The following is a 6,000-nucleotide window of genomic DNA, read 5'->3' as shown; positions in this document are numbered from 1 at the left end:
GAACGCCTCCCCACTTGCCTTAGAATTCGCCTATTCCCAAGGGCCGTATAAACGGCACGGTTGGGTTAACCATGCCCGCATTGATGAGAATCCCGCGATACGGGGACACGATCTCTGCTTTGACAAGACGTGCCAATGGCAACCGCGTCTCGGGACGTGGGGCGTCGGACACAAAAATGGTTTGGAATTATGACCGGTCAGACGTGATGTCGTGCTATGAAAAGTTGTCAGCGCATGGAACTCGTGTAAAATTATATTTTCTCTGTGGTTGTGCATGGTGTGTATGGCAAGTCCGGATACTATTATTGCGTCCGAAGACTATCTTGGAGTTCGGAAGGAGGGGAACCCGCCTTGCAATGCCGAAGACAATCTGCGCGCTGGACTCCTCGTCATTGAAGCCAGGTTCAGGGACTACTGAGGGAGTCCTGGACTAAGGGGTCCTCGGGCATCCGGCCTGTTATCCATGGGCCGAACTGAGGGGCTGTGAAGACGTGAAGGCCAAAGACTGTACCCGTGTCCGGATTGGACTCTCCTTGACGTGGAAGGCAAGCTTGGCGATCAGTTATGAAGATTCCTTCTTATGTAACTGACCCTATGTAACCCTAGATCCCTCCGGTGTCTATATAAACCGGAGGGCGTAGTCTGGATGGCAGATATTCATGACCATAGTCATACAAGCTAGACTTCTAGGGTTTAGCCATTACGATCTCGTGGTAGATCAACTCTTGTAATACTCATATTCATCAAGATCAATCAAGCAGGAAGTAGGGTATTACCTCCATAGAGAGGGCCCGAACCTGGGTAAACATCGTGTCCCCCGTCTCCTGTAACCATCGATCCTAGACACACAGTTCGGGACGCCCTACCCAAGATCCGCCGGTTTTGACACCGACAAGTCCTATTTATAGAGGCCCGGGTCCTCTCCCCAAATATTAGGTGGGAAGGGATCCCACAACGGCTAATTTGAAGGGGGACAACTAGTACAAGCTATCCTGACAAAAGGTGGTCTTCGCCTACCAAAGGCTCTGGTGGTGACGCCGTCGTGGGCTCCGCGATGACCTCCGTCCTGCCGTCCTGCTGGTCTTGGTCTCGTTGCACCGATATGGAAACCTTTGCCTGATGCCTCGGGACTCCTCGCCTGCGCTTGCCCCTTTTAGCACCAAAGAGGCAACGGGTACTCTGCGCCCGCTGGCGCCCGCCTGGCCTTGGTCATCACGGCTCACGTCACGGGAACCTCACGAGGCGCCCCTTGCCTTGATTTCTCCGCCCCTCACGAGCCAGCCTAGTGAGGCCGCCCCTGAGGAGGTTTTGTGTCGTCCGCCTCGCGAGGCTTGGCCCCTCGCGAGGGTCTTGAGTGTTTGCTGGCGAAGATGGGCCGTACCAGGCCGCTGGTGGAGCCACGCCGTGGGTCGCAGGCAGGCAAGTCTGAGGACCCCCGTTCCCAGAACGCCGACAATTTCGGCCTGTGAAATTGGCGTTTATTGTTGGCGGTCGATGGATGATGGAGTTTTTTAATGTTATTGTCGCAATGCGGAGATAAACACGACTGAATTCTTGGCATCTTTGGAGTCGTCTCATACGCGTGGCCTTGAAGATCTCAATTATGATTCATGAAGGAAATATGCCCTACATGCAATAATAAAATTGTTATTTATATTTCCTTATATCATGTAAATGTTTATTATTCATGCTAGAATTGTATTAACCGGAAACTTAGTACATGTGTGAATACATAGACAAACAATGTGTCCCTAGTATGCCTCTACTAGACTAGCTCGTTAATCAAAGATGGTTAAGTTTCCTGACCATAGACATGTGTTGTCATTTGATGAACGGGATCACATCATTAGAGAATGATGTGATGGACAAGACCCATCCGTTAGCTTAGCATTATGATTGTTTAGTTATATTGCTATTGCTTTCTTCATGACTTATACATGTTCCTCTGACTATGAGATTATGCAACTCCCAAATACCGGAGGAACACCTGTGTGCTATCAAACGTCAGAACGTAACTGGGTGATTATAAAGATGCTCTACAGGTGTCTCCGAAGGTGTTTGTTGGGTTGGGATAGATCGATGCTACCTCTTGAGCACTGCGTTGGTTTTCCCTTGAAGAGGAAAGGGTGATGCAACAAAGTAGCGTAAGTATTTCCCTCAGTTTTTGAGAACCAAGGTATCAATCCAGTAGGAGGCCACGCACGAGTCCCTCACACCTACACACACAAATAAATCCTCGCAGCCAACACGATAAGGGGTTGTCAATCCCTACACGGTCACTTACGAGAGTGAGATCTGATAGATATGATAAGATAATATTTCTGGTATTTTTATGATAAAGATGCAAAGTAAAGAAAGTAAAATAAAAACAACGTCAGAAATAGCTTGTTGACGGGAAATTAATATGATGGAAAATAGACCCGGGGGCCATAGGTTTCACTAGTGGCTTCTCTCATGAGCATAAATATTACGGTGGGTGAACAAATTACTGTTGAGCAATTGACAGAATTGAGCATAGTTATGAGAATATCTAGGTATGATATAGGCATCACGTCCGAGACAAGTAGACCGACTCCTGCCTGCATCTACTACTATTACTCCACACATCGACCGCTATCCAGCATGCATCTAGAGTATTAAGTTCATAAGAACAAAGTAACGCCTTAAGCAATATGACATGATGTAGAGGGATAAACTCATGCAATATGATATAAACCCCATCTTGTTATCCTCGATGACAACAATACAATACGTGCCTTGCTGCCCCTACTGTCACTGGGAAAGGACACCGCAAGATTGAACCCAAAGCTAAGCACTTCTCCCATTGCAAGAAAGATCAATCTAGTAGGCCAAACCAAACTGATAATTCGAAGAGACTTGCAAAGATAACCAATCATACATAAAAGAATTCAGAGAAGATTCAAATATTGTTCATAGATAAACTTGATCATAAACCCACAATTCATCGGTCTCAACAAACAAACCGCAAAAGAAGATTACATCGAATAGATCTCCACGAGAGAGGGGGAGAACATTGTATTGAGATTCAAAAAGAGAGAAGAAGCCATCTAGCTAATAACTATGGACCCGAAGGTCTGAGGTAAACTACTCACACATCATCGGAGAGGCTATGATGTTGATGTAGAAGCCCTCCGTGATTGATGCCCCCTCCGGCGGAGCTCCAAAACAGGCCCCAAGATGGGATCTCACGGGTACAGAAGGTTGCGGCGGTGGAATTAGGTTTTTGGCTCCGTATCTGGTAGTTTGGGGGTACGTAGGTATATATAGGAGGAAGGAGTACGTCGGTGGAGCAACAGGGGGCCCACGAGGGTGGATGGCGTGCCCTGGGAGGGGGGGGGGGTAGGCGCGCCCCCCTACCTCGTGCCCTCCTGTTTGATGTCTTGACGTAGGGTCCAAGTCCTCTGGATCACGTTCGTTCCGAAAATCACGTTCCCGAAGGTTTCATTCCGTTTGGACTCCGTTTGATATTCTTTTTCTGCGAAACTCTGAAATAGGCAAAAAACAGCAATTCTGGGCTGGGCCTCCGGTTAATAGGTTAGTCTCAAAAATAATATAAAAGTGTATAATAAAGCCCAATAATGTCCAAAACAGAATATAATATAGCATGGAACAATAAAAAATTATAGATACGTAGGAGACATATCAAGCATCCCCAAGCTTAATTCCTACTCGTCCTCGAGTAGGTAAATGATAAAAACAGAATTTTTGATGTGGAATGCTACTTGGCATAATTTTAATGTAATTCTTCTTAATTGTGGTATGAATATTCAGATCCGAAAGATTCAAGACAAAAAGTTTAATATTGACATAAAAATAATAATACTTCAAGCATACTAACTAAGCAATTATGTCTTCTCAAAATAACATGGCCAAAGAAAGTTATCCATACAAAATCATATAGTCTGGCTATGCTCTATCTTCACCACATAAAATATTTAAATCATGCACAACCCCGATGACAAGCCAAGCAATTGTTTCATACTTTTGACGTTCTCAAACTTTTTCAATCTTACGCAATACATGAGCGTGAGCCATGGACATATCACTATATGTGGAATAGAATGGTGGTTGTGGAGAAGACAAAAAGGAGAAGATAGTCTCACATCAACTAGGCGTATCAACGTGCTATGGAGATGCCCATCAATAGATATCGATGTGAGTGAGTAGGGATTGCCATGCAACGGATGCACTAGAGCTATAAGTATATGAAAGCTCAACAAAAGAAACTAAGTGGGTGTGCATCCAACTCGCTTGCTCACGAAGACCTAGGGCATTTTGAGGAAGCCCATCATTGGAATATACAAGCCAAGTTCTATAATAAAAAATTCCCACTAGTATATGAAAGTGATATCATAGGAGACTCTCTATCATGAAGATCATGGTGCTACTTTGAAGCACAAGTGTGGTAAAAGGATAGTAACATGGTCCCTTCTCTCTTTTTCTCTTATTCATTTTTTTATTTGGGCCTTTTTTTATGGCCTCTTTTTTTGTCTGGAGTCTCATCCCGACTTGTGGGGGAATCATAGTCTCCATCATCCTTTCCTCACTTGGGACAATGCTCTAAAAATGATGATCATCACACTTTTATTTACTTACAACTCAACAATTACAACTCAATACTTAGAACAAAATATGACTCTATGTGAATGCCTCCGGCGGTGTACTGAGATATGCAATGAATCAAGAGTGACATGTATGAAAGAATTATGAACGGTGGCTTTGCCACAAATACAATGTCAACTACATGATCATGCGAAGCAATATGACAATGATGGAGCGTGTCATAGTAAACGGAACGGTGGTAAGTTGCATGGCAATATATCTCGGAATGGCTATGGAAATGCCATAATAGGTAGGTATGGTGGCTGTTTTGAGGAAGGTATATGGTGGGTGTATGATACCAACGAAAGGTGGGCGGTATTAGAGAGGCTAGCAATGGTGGAAGGGTGAGAGTGCATATAATCCATGGACTCAACATTAGTCATAAAGAACTCATATACTTATTGCAAAAATCTACAAGTTATCAAAGCAAAGTATTACGCGCATGCTCTTAGGGGGATAGATTGGTAGGAAAATACCATCGCTCGTCCCCGACCGCCACTCATAAGGAAGACAATCAATAAATAAATCATGCTCTGACTTCATCACATAACGGTTCACCATACGTGCATGCTACGGGAATCACAAACTTTAACACAAGTATTTCTCAAATTCAAAACTACTCAACTAGCATGACTCTAATATCACCATCTTCATATCTCAAAACAATTATCAAGCATCAAACTTCTCATAGTATTCAACACACTCATAAGAATTTTTCTTTTTTCTTCTTTACTAATCTTGAATGCCTATTATTGTTAAAGCAAACTACCATGCTGTTTTGTAGGACTCTCAAAATAATCTAAGTGAAGCATGAGAGAACAATAGTTTCTATAAAACAAATCCACCACCGTGCTCTAAAAGATATAAGTGAAGCACTAGAGCAAAAACTATATAACTCAAAAGATATAAGTGAGGCACATAGAGTATTCTAACAATTTCCGAATCAAGTGTGTCTCTCTCAAAAGGTGTGTACAACAAGGATGATTGTGGTAAACTAAAAAGCAAAGACTCAAATCATACAAGACGCTCCAAACAAAACACATATCATGTGGTGAATAAAAATATAGCTCCAAGTAAAGTTACTGATGGAAGTAGACGAAAGAGGGATGCCTTCCGGGGCATCCCAGCTTTGGCTTTTAGTTGTCCTTAGATTATTTTGGGGTGCCATGGGCATCCCCAAACTTAGGCTCTTGTCACTCCTTATTCCATAATCCATCAAATCTTTTACCCAAAACTTGAAAACTTCACAACACAAAACTTAACAGAAAATCTCGTGAGCTCTGTTAGCGAAAGAAAAAACAAAAGACCACTTCAAGGTACTGTAATGAACTCATTCTTTATTTATATTTATGTTAAACCTACTGTATTCCAACTTCA

Source organism: Aegilops tauschii, chromosome 5 (assembly GCF_002575655.3).
Source record: "Aegilops tauschii subsp. strangulata cultivar AL8/78 chromosome 5, Aet v6.0, whole genome shotgun sequence".
Lineage (NCBI taxonomy): Eukaryota > Viridiplantae > Streptophyta > Magnoliopsida > Poales > Poaceae > Aegilops > Aegilops tauschii.
The sequence above is the reverse complement of the archived record's forward strand: the minus strand, read 5'-3'. Positions refer to the sequence as shown.